We start from the raw sequence: 21,428 nt of genomic DNA, 5'->3' as shown, positions 1-21,428 counted from the left end.
CATAAAGCCTCAGTCTCTCATTAATTGTTGATCATCATTTAATTAAACTTGCATTATCTTTCTCACTATTTTACATTTGAACACAATATGCTAATGTGGACGGTTAAACCGCTCTGGGGAAAGGTCACGCATAATTACATTCTGGGACTCATCCAGACACACGCTGGTCTCAGAACAATCAGGAAGTAATAAGGGAATGAGGGAAGATATCAGCATCAGTGACAATTAAATAATGCATTGAGGTTTCAGGGGAGGCAGGGCGACAAGCTGTCCTAAACTGTCTGTCAACTAATAACCTCCACTCTGCAGAGGTTAGAGACCTTATTTCCCTTCATAATCACTGCAAATTCCTCCCAATTAAGCAGATCAGTTTCACTGAGTGAGACAGAGAGAGAGAGAGAAACCCACAATGCAATACAGTAATGCAGTCCATGATTTTCTTCCAACAAGACAGAGAGGGTCTCCGAAGGGTCCAGAAACTCATTCTTCCAACAAGCCAGAGAGGGTCTCTGAATAATAAACAGAGAGTGGCAGCAGCTTAAAAGAGGGGGGGGACAATGCTAATAGTCCGGGGAGCCATTTGATTACCTGTTCAGGAGTCTTATGGCTTGGGGGAAGAAGCTGTTAAGAAGCCTTTTCTGTGCCAGTAAAATGTTTTATGTGGTCCGGGTCGGCCCTATCGGAGCCATCACAGTACAGATCGGGTCGGTCCGGGTCGGCCCTATCGGAGCCATCAGAGTACAGATCGGGTCGGTCCGGGTCGGCCCTATCGGAGCCATCACAGTACAGATCGGGTCGGTCCGGGTCGGCCCTATCGGAGCCATCACAGTACAGATCGGGTCGGTCCGGGTCGGCCCTATCGGAGCCATCACAGTACAGATCGGGTCGGTCCCTTCGGCCCTATCGGAGCCATCACAGTACAGATCGGGTCGGTCCGGGTCGGCCCTATCGGAGCCATCACAGTACAGATCGGGTCGGTCCGGGTCGGCCCTATCGGAGCCATCACAGTACAGTTCAGGTCAGCCCTATGGTGAGAATCAGGCATATTGTGTTTGAATTGCTTCCTCAGAGTACGGGTGTTGGTTGCTTCCTCAGAGTACGGGTGTTGGTTGCTTCCTCAGAGTACGGGTGTTGGTTGCTTCCTCAGAGTACGGGTGTTGGTTGCTTCCTCAGAGTACGGGTGTTGGTTGCTTCCTCAGAGTACGGGTGTTGGTTGGAGAAAGCTAATAATACTAGAGCTGGTGTGGTAGTGATTAGTTTTTATATCATTTTTACACAACACACAAAAACAACATAATCAGAGACCATGGTAACATAGCAAAGGCACTTCCATTATTGCTTGACCCATTTCTTCCCAGAAATGTCACTATGCAAATGTTATGCCATTAGTAACCCTAACATGTACGTTTTTTGGTTAAAAAAGTATGTAAAAAAAGTATGTTTTATTCTTGGTCACAATTGTGTCCGATGGGGACAGACATTCTACCTATATGCTCTGCCTATAATAGGCCTGTACCCCAATATCTATATACCTCAGGCCAGTACCCCTATTCCTAAACCCCAATATCTATATACCTCAGGCCAGTACCCCTATTCCTAAACCCCAATATCTATATACCTCAGGTCAGTACCCCTATTCCTAAACCCCAATATCTATATACAGTGCATTCGGAAAGTATTCAGACCCCTTTACTTTTTTCACATTTTGTTACGTTACAGCCTTATTCTAAAATGGATTAAATCATTTTTTCTCCTCGTCAATCTACACACAATACCCCATAATGACAAAGCAAAAACAGGTTTTCATAGATTTTTGCACATTTATTACAAATAAAAAACAGAAATATCACAATAACATAAGTATTCAGACCCTTTACTCAGCACTTTGTTGAAGCACCTTTGGCAGCGATTACAGCCTCGAGTCTTCTTGGGTATGATGCTACAAGCTTGGCACACCTGTATTTGGGGAGTTTCTCCCATTCTTCTCTGCAGATCCTCTCAAGCTCTGTCAGGTTGGATGGGGAGCGTCGCTGCACAACTATTTTCAGGTCTCTCCAGAGAAGGTGAAATACATTTTTCCAACAAGACAGAGAGGGTCTCTGAAAGGTTCAGAAACTCATTCTTCCAACAAGACAGACGGGGTCTCTGAATAGTTCAGAAACTCATGCCCAGCCTCATTACAACCGAATCCAACCGGAACCGTATAACCCTCTCATTTATACCAACAAAGTGTGACTCAGTGACATTCAAGGACCTTCTTTCAACAAGAGAGAGAGGCCAGGCCAGGCTGTCACTGTGAAGAGAATGTATCACTAAAGGACTCGCCTGGTTAAATAAAGGTTTAAATAGATTAAAGAGTGACTGCCCCTAAAAAACTACTAATCCCTGTGAACACAGCCTATGTGGCATCGATATGAGTCAGAAACAATTATTCTAGTGTTAATATTGACAAAGTGTAAATAGGATCATTTTATTAATAAAAATCACACTGTAAAAATAGAAAGACTGAAAACACCGTGACTGTGTAGTGATGAAACCATGAAAAGTAGTGCACCTAAACTGAAATCTGGTGTTTGGAGGGTGTTTGAATTGAAACCCCAATGCAAGCGTTATGATACACAAAGTGTTAAAAAATCAGAATAGAAGCACTCTGAAACAACCAAAGTGGTTCTTCAATCGGAATGTTGGTGTTTTTAAGAGAGTGTTGTGAAAACACTTGTTGGTGTTCCAGGGCATGTAACAAACAGCATCAATACACTAAAAATAATGTTTTGGCATACTGTGTCACTCATAGAATCAAATGGTGATATACAAATAGTTTATAGCGTAAATATTGATTGATAATGTTTTATTTTTTTATTTTACATCTTATTGTACACAAAAAAAATACAAATAAAATACATTTAGATACAGAGCCGTTATATCTTTCCAAAATGTTCTAAAATACTGTACGTTAACACTTTAAAGAAGACATTGGGAACTAAATAATTGTCCTAAGGTAGTATAATTACCTTATAGGCTACAGTTGCCAGTGAGATGATCAATTATGTTACACTCAAAACGGTAGGTGCTGGGTGAATTTGGAAACGTGTTTTCTTGCATGTCCCAACTCCTACAGATAGTGGGGTCACAGCCATGGTCGGCCATGATTAACCGCTCAAGGACACAACAATTGTGTAACTTGTAGGCACCAGGATTCAAACCAGCCACCTTCCGATTGCTGTACCAACTCTCTAACCTCAAGGCAATTTGTGGTCCTGTGTGGCTTCTGTTGGTAGAGCGTGGCGCTTCCAACGCCAGGGTTGTAGGTTCAGTTCTCACAGAGGACCAGTGTGAAAATGTATGCATTCACTAACTGTAAGTCGCTCTGGATAAGAGCGTCTGTTAAATGACTTAAATGTATTTGCCACCCCAAAAGTGTGCAATTTGGGGCGTATCTGCACAAACCTCTATTTATTTGCATTAACATAGAGACTGAAGAGGAAGCGAGACACTCCTTCATTTTATTTCTGATTCAATGGAAGTCAATGAGCGAAGCCAAAGAGATGGATAGAGGCCTCTAGTGGCCAAAAGGCAGTATTGGCATGGACAACGCCACTGAGGGCTTCCACCATTTTAATGTAGTCAACTGGGTGGGGCTTCCTACGGGCAAAGATTATAGATATACTGACAAGATACACGTCTCTCCGCCCTAACAATGGGAGTTGTTGTCCACAAAGCGGCACGGCGGGCTGTCTAGCTCCCGCCATTCCTTTCTTTGGATTGGTGGATACATCTCATTATTGTAATCTTTTTTGGAATATTCGATGAGTGTTGTTGACGTCAACCGCCTGTATTCAATGGAGAGAGATGCTTTGCTACTAGCCTCATCACATGAATATTCATATCCATCTCGAGACAACGGTATAAAGTGTTTTTTCTCCAAGTTGCCAGGATGTCACGTGTCCTACTTATATCCGTACACTCGAAAACAACTTAAGCATTATGAAACTTCTATTAGATCAAACAAACCTCGCGTAGCAAATAAGCCATTCATGTTTTTGTTGACCAAATTCGACACTCTCTCAATGACTGACTTCCATACAAAAACTCCTTGCTTGGTAGTGCGAAACAACAACAATATGTCACCTGCTGGAGCGAGACAGATGTTCTGCCGAGTTGAGCCTCTCTCTTCCTCTTCCTCTCTGCTATGGGTTAAAGAAGGATCACGTTATTCTATCTGGGTCATCAGGCAATGATCAGAGCATTATTTTCTTCTTGATGTTGGTTTTCCTAGTTGCTAAATGGTTTTAAGCTACTATTACCGCCATCTAGTGGCCACAATAAATGAACGAGACAATAATTGGTTCAGGGCGCCAGCACTGCAGGTGGCGGTAAACCACCAAAATAAGCTGTATGCATTTATCAAATAACAGATGAAGAACACATTTGACTACAGAAAAAGGGCGATTGCCTCAAAAGGCACTTCCCGTTCTCTCACAGAAGGCATAATGGAAAAAAATATAGGGATGCGTCCTCTTTCCTTCTCTATGAGCTAAGCAGACCTGTTCATTTTTTTCAATGGTAAAAGACCTTCATTTAAAATCCACCATCTTTGCCATGGGTAGCTACTGCAAGAGGTTGGACACACGTACTATGTCTTTTGCTGTTTTAATAACAACGTTTACGACGAGAGAAGTAGCTAGCTAGCTAGAACACGGTACATCGCCTGTCGAGCACTGCGTTCTTGCAGTTCTGATAACCCGGCAGGCGGGACCGCTAACGTTACTTGGCTGCTTCTTCTTCTATGGTATTATGGTGGTCCGCAAACAAATGTTTAAGGTGCATGCCGCCACCTACTGTGCTGGAGCTAGCTAGCTACTTCCTTCTAAACTAGCTAGCTACTTCCTTCTAAGCACTACTAGCTACTTCCTTCTAAGCTAGCTAGCTACTTCCTTCTAAGCTAACTAGGTACTTCCCTCGCCGTAATCAGAACCAATGGGATGAAGGAACGCCCATATTAGTTTCTCCCCACTGAATACAGCCCATCTCAATGAATGCACGGCATGTCATGTGACAAACGAATAGCATACTTCCTGGTACCAGCATGGAATTCCGTAGACATTGAATAACTCAATTGATTCCTCAATATTCAAGATTGATACAACACACCCAGGTAAGAATACATCATAATCTGCATGCTGATCACACATGATAGAATAGTGCTGGGTAACACAGACCCCTTTCTTTTTTGTCTCCCACAACCTCATCCTTAATCCAGTTTTAAAAACAGACAACAAAACAACAACAAAACAACAACAAAACAAGAAAAAGAAAAGGCATCATTCAGCCTAACTACCAGAGAGGATCATTCAGTCTAACTACCAGAGAGGATCATTCAGTCTAACTACCAGAGAGGATCATTCAGTCTAACTACCAGAGAGGATCATTCAGTCTAACTACCAGAGAGGATCATTCAGTCTAACTACCAGAGAGGATCATTCAGTCTAACTACCAGAGAGGATCATTCAGTCTAACTTCCAGAGAGGATCATTCAGTCTAACTACCAGAGAGGATCATTCAGTCTAACTACCAGAGAGGATCATTCAGTCTAACTAGCAGAGAGGATCATTCAGTCTAACTACCAGAGAGGATCATTCAGTCTAACTACCAGAGAGGATCATTCAGTCTAACTACCAGAGAGGATCATTCAGTCTAACTACCAGAGAGGATCATTCAGTCTAACTACCAGAGAGGATCATTCAGTCTAACTACCAGAGAGGATCATTCAGTCTAACTACCTGAGAGGATAATTGCTTCACAGTCAGAGTGTACGACAAATATCTGATGCCCATAAGCTTGTTTGCAATATGTTGGCCTGTCCTCTGTGCAATGCAACAAACTTCAAAAAATCTTGCTAAACTAATTACCCATCTAGCCCTCATTTCAGAGTTGAATGTAACCTGCCAAACACCTTGCAACATGGAAACTGCTGCAAAGTATTAAAAAGCACACATTTACCGAGCACATAGAGAAATGCTTTCTAAGTGGCCATGTTAGTCAAGAACCCTTGCAGTCAAAACAATTTTAACTACAAGAGGACAACATGCTTGCTTCCAACACAATACAACGTGTAACTCTATTATTGATGCCTCTAACGACCTTCAGTTAAGTTAAGTTGAAAAGACTTGTGAATCACACGGACTGGACGATTCAACCGCAGCTCAAATATATGGGACAATAAAACAGCATTATCAGCACTGTCCACTCAGAGGAAAAGGGACAGATATTATGAGGCCCATTTCCCATTTGTTAAAACCAATTGAATACTAATTCAGAGGCAATTGTACTGATAAACAGATCACCTTTCAATCTGTTCCAACTCTTGAAACCCTGAAAACAGTACTAAAAAAAATGTACATGGAAAGGCAGATGTTTTCAGTCTTTGCCTCCCTGTGGAGGGCGTCCTATCAGATTTCCAAAATGGAGAAACATTTCAAAAGCATCCAATATTATTAAAAAATAATAATAACATATATATATATATATATATATATATATATATATATATATATTGTTAGGCTATGGTTCAACCCAGCACTCAGAGAAACAAACACGACAAAGGGAGTGGAAGAAACAAAAATATTTAATAAAAGTTAAAATTGTCTTAGTCCAAAAACAACTGAAGTAAAGGAACAGAGTGGGCTAGTCGGCTCCGGAGGAAGGAGAGGCTGAGGCAGGCAGGCAGGCAGGCAGGCAGGCAGGCAGGCAGGCAGGCCGACAGGCAGGAAGGCAGGCAGGTTGGGAGGTATGTCCGAAACTAAAGACAAAACAAATGACAGGTTAAGGAGAGTGGAGAGCCAGGCTGAAGACAAAGACAAAATAACTTCACTGGTGAGCCAAGTTACCGCTCTGGTAAGAACAACGATCTGGCGCCGGTGGAGAGCCATGCCCCGGAATTAGTAGTGCAGGTTGATTAGAGAATAGGATGCAGCTGCGTAGGCAGGAATCACTGGAAACAACCCGCAGCTGCACAGGAGAGGCAGATCCTGAGCACGCCCCTGATCCACTCCAGACACACCCACATAAAGGGGACAAACACACATACAGATACAACAGACACAGAGGGGACAAAACAAGGAGGAAGGGGAAACAGAAAAGGGAGAGACAAGCTGCCCACATAACAGTACCCCCCCCTCAATGGTCGCCACCTGGCGACCCACCAGGCCTGTCAGGGTTGTCGTGATGGAAGTCCGTGATCAACTGAGGATCCAACACAAAACGCTTAGGGACCCAAGACCTCTCCTCTGGTCCATAACCTTCCCAATCGACTAGGTATTGGAGACCCCTACCCGCCTCCGAGAGTCCAGTAGCCTACTGACGGTGTAGGCCGGATGGTCGTCAATGAGACAAACAGGTGGAGGTGGAACAGCCGGCGGACACAAAAGGCTGGAGGACACAGGTTTCAGTTGGGAGACGTGGAAAGTAGGGTGTATCTTCATGGCTGAAGGCAACTTCAAACGAACCGCAGCGGGGTTAATGATGGACTCCACCACAAACGGACCCAGGTACCGAGGAGACAGCTTGCGTGATTTGGTACGAAGAGGTACGTTCTAGACGACAGCCAAACCTCTTGACCAGGATGAAACACAGGTGCGGGAGTCCTGCTCCTATCCGCTGTCATCTTGTTCCTGTCGGTGGTCCAAGCTAACGCTTCCCGAGCGTCGCGCCACACTCTCTGGCAGCGGCGGAGGTTCTCCTGAACCGAAGGAACAGCCAATTCCTTCTCCTGAGCAGGAAACAGAGGGGGTTGATAACCCATGGTAACTTCAAAGGGTGAAAGACCAGTGGCAGAGGTGGTGAGGGAGTTGTGGGCGTACTCTATCCAAGGCAGATGTTTGGCCCAGGATGATGGATGTTGAGCAGCCACACAACGAAGGGTTGCTTCGAGGTCTTGATTGGCTCTTTCTGTTTGACCGTTGGTCTGGGGATGAAACCCTGAGGACAGACTAACGGAAGCACCCAAAGCAGAACAGAAAAACCTTCCAAACACGGGAAGTAAACTGTGGGCCTCTATCAGATCCGATGTCCACAGGTATTCCATGGGGACGGAATACATGTTGGACTAGGAGGTCCGCTGTCTCACTGGCAGACGGTAATTTTGGTAATGCTATATAGTGAACAGATTTAGAGAATCTGTCCACAATGGTAAGTATAGTATCATTACCTTCAGACTTGGGTAGGCCGGTGACAAAATCCATGGCTATGTGGGACCAGGGACGGCTGGGAACTGGGAGGGGTAGCAGCAGCCCCCGAAGGGGACTGATGGGGAGGCTTTGCCCCGAGCACAGGTTGAACAGGCTGCCACAAAAGCCCGAACGTCAGTTTCCATTGAAGGCCACCAAAAATGTCTCCTAAGCAGCGTCAACGTGCGTCTCATCCCAGGGTGACCAGCAAAACGGGGAGGTGTGAATCCACTGCAACACCTGAGACCGGACCCGTCTCGGGAACAAAGAGTAGGTTGGGAGGTCCATCACCCGGTCCCGGGTCCGTGGCAAGTGCAGTCTTCACAAGAGACTCGATCTCCCACTGAACAGCCGCCACGACGCATGAGGAAGGCAGGACTGCCTCAGGCTCGCTGGTCTCCGAAGGGTCAGCAAACTGGCGGGACAAAGCATCTGGTTTAACATTTCTTGACCCCCGGTCTGTATGTAAGAATAAAGTTAAACCTACTAAAAACAGGGCCCATCTGGCTTGGCGTGAGTTGAGTCTCTTAGTGGCTTGGATGTAAGCCAAGTTCTTGTGGTCTGTCCAGACCACAAACGGCAGTTCAGCTCCATCCAGCCAGTGCCGCCATTCTTCCAGTGCTAGCTTGACCGCCAGCAGTTCTCGGTTTCCAACGTCAGTAATTCCGTTCTGTGGGTGACAATTTTTTTGGAGAAAAAAGCACAGGGGTGAAGCTTTTGGTCAGTGGGGGAGCGCTGGGAGAGGACGGCTCCCACACCTGAGTCCGACGCGTCCACCTCCACAACAAACTGCAGAGAGGTATTGGGGTGTATCAACACAGGGGAGGTGGAAAACAGTTCCTTCAAAACCCCTACCGCCTGCTCCGCCTCAGGGGACCACAGAAAAGGGACTTTTGGGGATGTGAGTCTAGTAAGGGGTGCCACCACTTTACTAAAACCCTTAATGAACCTACGGTAGAAGTTAGCAAAGCCCAAAAATCGTTGAAGTTGCTTACGGGTGGTGGGTATGGGCCATTCCGTCACTGCCCGGATCTTCTCGGGGTCCGCCTTCACCTGCCCGCTCTCAATGATGAAACCAAGGAACGATGTAGACTGTTTGTGGAACTCACACTTCTCTGCTTTGACATACAGCTTGTTTTCCAAGAGCCGTTGCAGGACTTGACGGACGTGTGACTCATGCTCCTCGGGTGACTTGGAAAAAACAAGAATATCATCCAGGTATACAAAGACAAAACGGTTCAAAAAATCCCTAAGAACATCGTTCACCATGGCTTGGAAAACAGCAGGGGCGTTTGAGAGCCCAAAGGGCATGACCAAATACTCAAAATGTCCCAGTGGAGTGTTGAAAGCGGTTTTCCACTCATCTCCCTTACGGATCCGGACAAGGTGATAAGCGTTCCTGAGGTCGAGCTTGGAGAAAACTGTGGCGCCATGCAGAGGTTCAAAAGCAGAGTTGATGAGTGGAAGGGGATACTTGTTTTTAACAGTTATGTTGTTTAAACCCCTGAAATCGATACAGGGGCGTAACGACTTGTCCTTCTTTTCCACGAAAAAGAAACCTGCACCCAAAGGAGACGACGAGGGACGGATTATGCCCGAGACCAGAGAATCACCAATGTACTGCTCCATTGCCTCTCTTTCCGGTCGGGACAGATTGTATAAGCGACTAGAGGGCAAGGGAGCACCAGGAAGCAGTTCAATAGGGCAATCATAAGGCCTATGTGGTGGTAGAGACAGAGCCTTGTCCTTACTGAAAACCTCCGCTAAGTCATGGTATTCTTTGGGGACAGATGACAGATCAAGAGGAGCTGAGGGATGAGTTGGGTTACACTTAGTGGGGGGAACCGCTGACCTAAGGCACTCTGAATGGCAGTTAGTGCTCCAACTGAGAATGGTGTGACGTGTCCAATCAATTTGTGGGTTGTGAAGAGCCAACCAGGGGAAGCCAAGGATTAGGGAGGTAGCTGAGCCAGACATAACTCTTAGCTGAATGCTTTCACAATGATTGCCAGAAATCACTAGGGAAACGGGGATGGTTTGATGAGTTATCTCCGCGAGGAGGCGCCCATCAAGGGCTGTGACCCGAATGGGGGTAGGTAGTGGCTCCATGGGGATACGAGCTTGTGTAAAACGAACTGGTGGCTAATAAAGTTGTCTTCTGCACCTGAGTCTATGAGAGCTGAGAGTGGCAGGGAATGACTCGGAAACGTAAGGTTACAGGTACTTGTAATCGGGGAATGATGGGTTCAGGATCTAACTCTGGGCTCGCAAGTAGACCCACCGTTACGAGCGAGCCTTGTCTTTTGGCCGCTTAGGGCATGTAGCCAGAATGTGTGTGGCGTCTCCACAGTACAGGCACTCACCCGCCTGGAGGCGCCGTTGCCGTTCTGCTGGAGGTAGTCGAGCTTGACCCACTTGCATAGGTTCCTCCTCTGTGCTCGGGATGGAATCAGGAATAAGAAGCTGCCGGCTCCGGGGAGGCGAGACTCGAGTGGTTGAAGGCTGGGGAACTCGTCCTCCTAGATGCGGCCGACCGCCTCTCTCCCGACGCCTCCCGCAACCGGTTGTCTAGCTTAATGGACAGGGAAACGAGAGAATGTAAATCATGTGGCTCGTCACGAGCAGCCAGTTCATCCTTAATGGCTTCATTCAAACCGTTTAGAAATGCTCCTTGAAGTGCCACATTGTTCCACTTGGAGTCCGCTGCCAAAGTCCAGAACTCAATAGAGTACTCAGCCACACTGTTAGAACCCTGCCTCAAATTAAAAAGTATCTTGGAGGAATTACCCACATGGTCAGGAAGGTCAAAAACAGTCTTCAATTTAGCAGAAAAATCAGCGAAAGTCAATCCAGTCAAAGTTTGATTTGAGCACACAGCCTCAGCCCAAACCAGAGCTCTCCCTCTTAACAGCCCCAGAACATAATGTACCTTAGAGGAATCAGTAGAAAATGACAGTGGTCTCTGCCGAAAAATCAAGTCACACTGAAGCAAAAATCCCCGGCACTTGTCCAATTCTCCATTGAATGGTTCAGGCGACGTGACAGGGGGTTCCCGATGGAACGAAGCCTGCATCATGTCCGAGGAACCAACTTGGGGTGCATCAAACTGGGGGTCAGAGAGAGATGGAGAACTGATAACAGACAATTTAGAGACTTGTGTAGTTAACTGAGTCACCTGGTTCAGCAGTTGATGATTATTTTCCAAAAGAGTCCGAATCAGTTGGTCATGCTGTCCTAGCAACGTTCCTTGAGCCTGGATAGCTTGTTGGAAGCTGTCTTCGTTTGCCCCGTGCTGTCTCTCTGTTGGGTCCATGGCCAGATCGTTCTGTTAGGCTATGGTTCAACCCAGCACTCAGAGAAACAAACACGACAAAGGGAGTGGAAGAAACAAAAATATTTAATAAAAGTTAAAATTGTCTTAGTCCAAAAACAACTGAAGTAAAGGAACAGAGTGGGCTAGTCGGCTCCGGAGGAAGGAGAGGCTGAGGCAGGCAGGCAGGCAGGCAGGCAGGCAGGCAGGCCGACAGGCAGGAAGGCAGGCAGGTTGGGAGGTATGTCCGAAACTAAAGACAAAACAAATGACAGGTTAAGGAGAGTGGAGAGCCAGGCTGAAGACAAAGACAAAATAACTTTACTGGTGAGCCAAGTTACCGCTCTGGTAAGAACAACGATCTGGCGCCGGTGGAGAGCCATGCCCCGGAATTAGTAGTGCAGGTTGATTAGAGAATAGGATGCAGCTGCGTAGGCAGGAATCACTGGAAACAACCCGCAGCTGCACAGGAGAGGCAGATCCTGAGCACGCCCCCTGATCCACTCCAGACACACCCACATAAAGGGGACAAACACACATACAGATACAACAGACACAGAGGGGACAAAACAAGGAGGAAGGGAAACAGAAAAGGGAGAGACAAGCTGCCCACATAACATATATATTATAAATATGATATTGCACTCTAATAATTTAAAACCCCACAGGAAGAAACACAACATCACCGCCTTTTACTCTGCGTTGTGGAATCAGCATCCTGAGACGCGGTCTAAGAAAATGGCCATGCAACCCCCCTTTGCAATGTGCAAATCTGAGAATGCTCGGACATTGACAGCATAGCTCAAGCGATTAATGCAGACCTTGCTGTTGTTCTGGGAAAGGAAGGGATATATGCGCCAGGTATCCCAGAGAAGTTACATGGTGCATTGGCTTTTCATTGGGTGGAGACAACTTGAACAGTCGTCAGATTGGAGGCTTCAACACTGATGAAACCGTGCGGGCACTGCACAGTAAACCGAGATGAGCTCCAGGAAGTATTTGATGCTGATGAGCTTAATATGACGTCGGTTGAAGAGTACAACGCTGATGCAGAGGAGGTCGAGCAAGACCCCATGTACGGCAACAACACATGGCATCAAAAATGAAATCTGCATTCAACTCTGGAAAGTTTCCATGTGGTTGGTGGCTTGCCTCATTTACATGTACATTTAAGTCATTTAGCAGACGCTCTTACCCAGAGCGACTTACAAATTGGTGCATTCAACTTATGATAGCCAGTGCCTCCAGATGTAATACACGATCTGTTGGAAGGTGTAGTACCCTATGGGACTGCACAAGTTGCTTCAAAAACTACAAAGGAAGGGGTACTTTACCCTCTCTGAACTAAACAATCAAGACTAGCACGTGGTAAAGTATGGTCCAGTTTCAAGTTTTAACGTCACATGCACAAGTACAGTGAAATGCCTGTCTTGCACACTCAAAACCCAACAATGCAATAATCAATAACAATGTATTACTAGAAGAAAAATAAATAAGAATAGGAAATATGAAATACACAATAAAGTAAGTAAGTAAGTAAGTAAGTAAGTAAGTAAGTAAGCATACTATATACAGAAAATATTTAAAAAGTCAGTTCCAGTACCATATTAAGAATGTGCAGGGGGATACTGGAGTGATGGAGGTAGACACGTATAGGGGTAAGGTAACTAGGCAACAGGATATAAGATAAACAGAGTGGCAGCAGCTTGTATGTGAGTGGGTGTGTGGGTGTGTATATTCAGTATAAATGTATGTGCATGTTATGTGTGAGTGAGCAGATGATGAAGTGAGTGTTTGTGTGTGTGTTGGAGTGACAGTGTGTGTGTGTGTGAGTGTGTAGGGCCCTGTGAGTGTGCATAGAGACAGTGCAAATATTTAAATAAAAAGGTCAATAAAGATACAAGGTAAACTCGGTCCGTGTAGCTATTTTGTTAGCTATTTATTAGTCTCATTGCTTGGGGATAGAAGCTGTTAAAGAGCCTGTTGGTGTCAGACTTGATGCACCGGTACCGCCTGCCGTGCGGCAGCAGAGAGAATAGTCTATGGCTTGGTTGGTTGGGGTCTTTGACGATTTTCCAGGCCTTCTTTTCACACCACCTGGTATAGAGGTCCTGGATGGCAGGGGAGCTCGGCCCCAGTGAAGTACTGGGCTGTCCTCACCACCCTCTGCTGGCGCCATGCGATCGAGGGCGGTGCTAGTGCCATTCCAGGCAGTGATGCAGACAGTCAATATGCTCTCAATGGTACAGCTGTAGAACCTTTTCAGGATTTGAGGGCCCATGCCAAACTTTTTCAACCTCCTGAGGGGGAAGAAGCACTGTCACACCTTCTTCACTACTGTGCATGTGTGTTTGGACCGTTTTAAGTCTTTAGTGATTTGGACACAGAGGAACTTGAGAAACTGGATAAACCTGTAAGAATTCCAGACAACTACACAATGCTGCAAGGACATGGGGTTTGAAGATCCACACTGGAGATTACTCCTAGAGCTTAAAGACATCGTTGAGATGTCTTTTGCCTATAAACTAGCAGGGGGCCATGTTGGCCTGCTACAAATGAAAAGACAAGACCATATTTTGTCATTTAAAGAATTGTTTCCAGACATAATAATTAAGCCAAAGCAACACTTTATCCTACATTACCCACAGTACCTAAAGCTTTTGGGTCCACTGCGGCCATGTTGGTCCATGCGTTTTGAGGCTGAGCACCTTTTGCTTAATTAATGCGTGTGGTGAACGACTTCATAAACCCATGCCAGACTCTTATCTATGAGACATCATCAATACCATCAAGCTTACATGCAATCAAACCTCAAGGGGTTTTTGAAAAAATGAAATCCACTTTTTTTTTTTTTGCTACTCATGCTGTTGATTTAAGCTTTCTCTCTGATGATATTGCTAAGTCTCTGCTGTCCAGTGTCTAGCATAACCCTTTTACATCAACGTACGCTTGTAAGAATTGATGGCATTACTTATCAACAGAAGACGTATGTGGTGCTAGGAATGTAGCTCAGTTGGTAGAGCATGGCGCTTGCAACGCCAGGGTTGTGGGTTTGATTCCCACGGGGGGACCAGTATGAAAAAAAAAAAAAATTATGCACTCACTAACTGTAAGTCGCTCTGGATAAGAGCGTCTGCTAAATGACTAAACATGTAAATGTGGACTTTAGAATAGTGTGTCTACATGAAAACATGTCTCTGACTAAAATGTAAAAATAATAATAATAATAATAATGGCAATCCTGTTCTTGGACGAATTGATAACATCTTCTTACAAAACATGCAGCCCTATTTCTCTGTGAAGCTGTTTCAGTCTGAGTTTGACAATCACACATCAGCATATTGTCTTAGGGTAACTAAGGACTCTACAGTATACAGGCCATCAGACGTGTTTGATTACTATCCATTAACCGCCTCCATTATTGGATGCAAAAGATATATTGTTTTGAAGGATTTCTTGTTTGAGTCTGATTTGGGTGTAAAACCCGAATCAAGGTTGAACTTTACAACTGCATTAAAATCTTTTGTTTTTTCCATCATTTAAATAAACACTTTTCTCCATCATTTAAATAAACACTTTTCTCCATCATTTAAAAAAAAACGCTTTTTCCATCATTTAAATAAACACTTTTCTCCATCATTTAAATAAACACTTTTTACATCATTTAAATAAACACTTTTTTACATCGTATTTATTTAAAGCTGGACTATCTAGGTTTCTAGCGACCCAAAAGATTTTCAGGAAGTACACTGAAATTTCAATTCCAATTATCTACAACGGTTTTCAATGAGGAACATTTAGAATTGGAATTAGATTTTCTTTCTGAAGTGACTGGAATTTAAATAGAACCCTGGTTGTAGATCTGTAATTTTCCTTGAAAGTACGACAAGAGAAAGATCTGTTCATGCTTCCCCTTCAGTTTATTAAAATATTTGCTGTATGTAAAACATATATATATATATATATACAGTGGGGAAAAAAAGTATTTAGTCAGTCACCAATTGTGCAAGTTCTCCCACTTAAAAAGATGAGAGAGGCCTGTAATTTTCATCATAGGTACACGTCAACTATGACAGACAAAATTAGAAAAAAAAATACAGAAAATCATATTGTAGGATTTTTAATGAATTTATTTGCAAATTATGGTGGAAAATAAGTAATTAGTCAATAACAAAAGCTTCTCAATACTTTGTTATATACCCTTTGTTGGCAATGACACAGGTCAAACGATTTCTGTAAGTCTTCACAAGGTTTTCACACACTGTTGCTGGTATTTTGGCCCATTCCTCCATGCAGATCTCCTCTAGAGCAGTGATGTTTTGGGGCTGTCGCTGGGCAACACGGACTTTCAACTCCCTCCAAAGATTTTCTATGGGGTTGAGATCTGGAGACTGGCTAGGCCACTCCAGGACCTTGAAATGCTTCTTACGAAGCCACTCCTTCGTTGCCCGGGCGGTGTGTTTGGGATCATTGTCATGCTGAAAGACCCAGCCACGTTTCATCTTCAATGCCCTTGCTGATGGAAGGAGTTTTTCACTCAAAATCTCACGATACATGGCCCCATTCATTCTTTCCTTTACACGGATCAGTCGTCCTGGTCCCTTTGCAGAAAAACAGCCCCAAAGCATAATGTTTCCACCCCCATGCTTCACAGTAGGTATGATGTTCTTTGGATGCAACTCAGCATTCTTTGTCCTCCAAACACGACGAGTTGAGTTTTTACCAAAAAGTTATATTTTGGTTTCATCTGACCATATGACATTCTCCCAATCCTCTTCTGGATCATCCAAATGCACTCTAGCAAACTTCAGACGGGCCTGGACATGTACTGGCTTAAGCAGGGGGACATGTCTGCACTGCAGGATTTGAGTCCCTGGCGGCGTAGTGTGTTACTGATGGTAGGCTTTGTTACTTTGGTCCCAGCTCTCTGCAGGTCATTCACTAGGTCCCCCTGTCCCCCTGTGTGGTTCTGGGATTTTTGCTCACCGTTCTTGTGATCATTTTGACCCCACGGGGTGAGATCTTGCGTGGAGCCCCAGATCGAGGGAGATTATCAGTGGTCTTGTTTGTCTTCCATTTCCTAATAATTGCTCTCACAGTTGATTTCTTCAAACCAAGCTGCTTACCTATTGCAGATTCAGTCTTCCCAGCCTGGTGCAGGTCTACAATTTTGTTTCTGGTGTCCTTTGACAGCTCTTTGGTCTTGGCCATAGTGGAGTTTGGAGTGTGACTGTTTGAGGTTGTTGACAGGTGTCTTTTATACTGATAACAAGTTCAAACAGGTGCCATTAATACAGGTAACGAGTGGAGGACAGAGGAGCTTCTTAAATAAGAAGTTACAGGTCTGTGAGAGCCAGAAATCTTGCTTGTTTGTAGGTGACCAAATACTTATTTTCCACCATAATTTGCAAATAAATTCATTAAAATCCTACATTGTGATTTTCTGGATTTTTTTTTCTCAATTTGTCTGTCATAGTTGACGTGTACCTATGATGAAAATGACAGGCCTCTCTCATCTTTTTAAGTGGGAGAACTTGCACAATTGGTGGCTGACTAAATACTTTTTTTCCCCACTGTATATATATATATATATATATATATATATATATATATATGTGTGTATTTATTTAACAGGTGCCTACATATCTTGGAGTACAAAAAGGGTTATCTACTTTGTAGAGGTCTTGTGAATTTATAGCAATTTTAATTAAATGGTGAAACAGATCGCTTAAGCAAACCACCAATTGTTTAATGCTATGGATACTTTATAAGATGTAATCAATGAAAGCTGTAGATATGCCATTTATTTTGTTATATATTGTTGCATTGCTTACATTTTTTTAAAAATGATCATTTGCAATAAATTACAAGTACATTGAGTTTTGAATGTTACTCACTTCCAGATGACTCACAAGGTAAATACAGTACCTCAGGAGCTGACTCACTTCCAGATGACTCACAAGGTACAGTGGGGAGAACAAGTATTTGATACACTGCCGATTTTGCAGGTTTTTTACTACTTACAAAGCATGTAGAGGTCTGTAATTTTTATCATAGGTACACTTCAACTGTGAGAGACGGAATCTAAAACAAAAATCCAGAAAATCACATTGTATGATTTTTAAGTAATTAATTTGCATTTTATTGCATGACATAAATATTTGATACATCAGAAAAGCAGAACTTAATATTTGGTACAGAAACCTTTGTTTGCAATTACAGAGATCATACGTTTCCTGTAGGTCTTGACCAGGTTTGACACACACTGCAGCAGGGATTTTGGCCCACTCCTCCATAAAGACCTTCTCCAGATCCTTCAGGTTTCGGGGCTGTCGCTGGGCAATACGGACTTTCAGCTCCCTCCAAAGATGTTCTATTGGGTTCAGGTCTGGAGACTGGCTAGGCCACTCCAGGACCTTGAGATGCTTCTTACGGAGCCACTCATTAGTTGCCCTGGCTGTGTGTTTCGGGTCGTTGTCATGCTGGAAGACCTAGCCACGACCCATCTTCAATGTTCTTACTGAAGGAAGAAGGTTGTTGGCTAAGATCTCGCGATACATGGCCCCATCCATCTTCCCCTCAATACGGTGCAGTCGTCCTGTCCCCTTTGCAGAAAAGCGTCCCCAAAAAATGATGTTTCCACCTCCATGCTTCACGGTTGGGATGGTGTTCTTGGGGTTGTACTCATCCTTCTTCTTCCTCCAAACACGGCGAGTGGAGTTGAGACAAAAATATAGCTTTTTGGTCTAATCAGACCACATAACCTTCTTCCATTCCTCCTCTGGATCATCCAGATGGTCATTGGCAAACTTCAGACGGGCCTGGACATGCGCTGGCTTGAGCAGGGGGACCTTGCGTGCGCTGCAGGATTTTAATCCATGACGGCGTAGTGTGTTACTAATGGTTTTCTTTGAGACTGTGGTCCCAGCTCTCTTCAGGTCATTGACCAGGTCCTGGGCTTCAGGTCATTGACCAGTTCTGGGCTGATCCCTCACCTTCCTCTTGATCATTGATGCCCCACAAGGTGAGATCTTGAATGGAGCCCCAGACCGAGGGTGATTGACCGTCATCTTGAACTTCTTCCATTTTCTAATAATTGCGGCAACAGTTGTTTACTTCTCACCAAGCTGCTTGCCTATTGTCCTGTAGCCCATCCCAGCCTTGCGCAGGTCTACAATTGTATCCCTGATGTCCTTACACAGGTCTCCGGTCTTGGCCATTGTGGAGAGGTTGGAGTCTGTTTGATTGAGTGTGTGGACAGGTGTCTATTATACAGGTAACAAGTTCAAACAGGTGCAGTTAATACAGGTAATGAGTGGAGAACAGGAGGGCTTCTTAAATAAAAACTAACAGGTCTGTGAGAGCCGGAATTCTTACTAGTTGGTAGGTGATCAAATACTTATGTCATGCAATAAAATGCAAATTAATTACTTAAAAATCATACAATGTGATTTTCTGGATTTTTCTAAGTAGGAAAACCTGCAAAATCGGCAATGTATCAAATACTTGTTCTCCCCACTGTACATATACATATACATACATTGGGGAAAAAAAGTATTTAGTCAGCCACCAATTGTGCAAGTTCTCCCACTTAAAAAGACGAGAGAGGCCTGTAATTTTCATCATAGGTACATGTCAACTATGAAAGACAAATTGAGGAAAAAAAATCCAGAAAATCACATTGTAGGATTTTTAATGAATTTATTTGCAAATTATGGTGGAAAATAAGTATTTGGTCACCTACAAACAAGCAAGATTTCTGGATCTCACAGACCTGTAACTTCTTCTTTAAGAGGCTCCTCTGTCCTCCACTCGTTACCTGTATTAATGGCACCTGTTTGAACTTGTTATCAGTATAAAAGACACCTGTCCACAACCTCAAACAGTCACACTCCAAACTCCACTATGGCCAAGACCAAATAGCTGTCAAAGGACACCAGAAACAAAATTGTAGACCTGCACCAGGCTGGGAAGACTGAATCTGCAATAGGTAAGCAACTTGGTTTGAAGAAATCAACTGTGGGAGCAATTATTAGGAAATGGAAGACATACAAGACCACTGATAATCTCCCTCGATCTGGGGCTCCACGCAAGATCTCACCCCATGGGGTCAAAATGATCACAAGAATGGTGAGCAAAAATCCCAGAACCACACGGGGGGACCTGGTGAATGACCTGCAGAGAGCTGGGACCAAAGTAACAAAGCCTACCATCAGTAACACACTACACCGCCAGGGACTCAAATCCTGCAGTGCCAGACGTGTCCCCCTGCTTAAGCCAGTACATGTCCAGGCCCGTCTGAAGTTTGCTAGAGTGCATTTGGATGATCCAGAAGAGGATTGGGATAATGTCATATGGTCAGATGAAACCAAAATAGAACTTTTTGGTCAAAACTCAACTCGTCGTGTTTGGAGGACAAAGAATGCTGAGTTGCATCCAAAGAACACCATATCTACTGTGAAGCATGGGGGTGGAAACATCATGCTTTGGGGCTGTTTTTCTGCAAAGGGACCAGGACGACTGATCCGTGTAAAGGAAAGAATGAATGGGGCTATGTATCGTGAGATTTTGAGTGAAAACCTCCTTCCATCAGCAAGGGCATTAAAGATGAAACGTGGCTGGGTCTTTCAGCATGACAATGATCCCAAACACACCGCCCGGGCAATGAAGGAGTGGCTTCGTAAGAAGCATTTCAAGGTCCTGGAGTGGCCTAGCCAGTCTCCAGATCTCAACCCCATAGAAAATCTTTGGAGGGAGTTGAAAGTCTGTGTTGCCCAGCGACAGCCCCAAAACATCACTGCTCTAGAGGAGATCTGCATGGAGGAATGGGCCAAAATACCAGCAACAGTGTGTGAAAACCTTGTGAAGACTTACAGAAAACGTTTGACCTGTGTCATTGCCAACAAAGGGTATATAACAAAGTATTGAGAAACTTTTGTTATTGACCAAATACTTATTTTCCACCATAATTTGCAAATAAATTCATAAAAAATCCTACAATGTGATTTTCTGGGGTTGTTTTCCTCATTTTGTCTGTCTTAGTTGACGTGTACCTATGATGAAAATTACAGGCCTCTCTCATCTTTTTAAGTGGGAGAACTTGCACAATTGGTGGCTGACTAAATACTTTTTTTCCCCACTGTACATATACATACATATCCTTTAAAAATATGTATATTTTCCTTTATTACTTTCCAACCCCACCACCCCTTCCCTAATTGGAGTAAACTAGTGAACAACAACGCTTAGGCCTCTACTTCCAGCTTATACACACTATTTACATTTTATGGACACAGTCAATTTGACAATAATTCTATTTTGGTATTTTTACTCCTGAACTTCCTCTACCCTCAACCTCTCCGATCATTTTCATGATGTCCATCCGGTTTGCTTCTACATGCCATATCCCCCAAACTGTGCTCTTTTTCACCTATATACAGTGGGGAAAAAAAGTATTTAGTCAGCCACCAATTGTGCAAGTTCTCCCACTTAAAAAGATGAGAGAGGCCTGTAATTTTCATCATAGGTACACGTCAACTAAGACAGACAAAATGAGGAAAACAACCCCAGAAAATCACATTGTAGGATTTTTTATGAATTTATTTGCAAATTATGGTGGAAAATAAGTATTTGGTCAATAACAAAAGTTTCTCAATACTTTGTTATATACCCTTTGTTGGCAATGACACAGGTCAAACGTTTTCTGTAAGTCTTCACAAGGTTTTCACACACTGTTGCTGGTATTTTGGCCCATTCCTCCATGCAGATCTCCTCTAGAGCAGTGATGTTTTGGGGCTGTCGCTGGGCAACACAGACTTTCAACTCCCTCCAAATATTTTCTATGGGGTTGAGATCTGGAGACTGGCTAGGCCACTCCAGGACCTTGAAATGCT

The sequence above is a fragment of the Coregonus clupeaformis genome, chromosome 12 (genome assembly GCF_020615455.1).
Source record: "Coregonus clupeaformis isolate EN_2021a chromosome 12, ASM2061545v1, whole genome shotgun sequence".
NCBI lineage: Eukaryota > Metazoa > Chordata > Actinopteri > Salmoniformes > Salmonidae > Coregonus > Coregonus clupeaformis.
Note: the sequence above shows the minus strand (reverse complement) of the source record.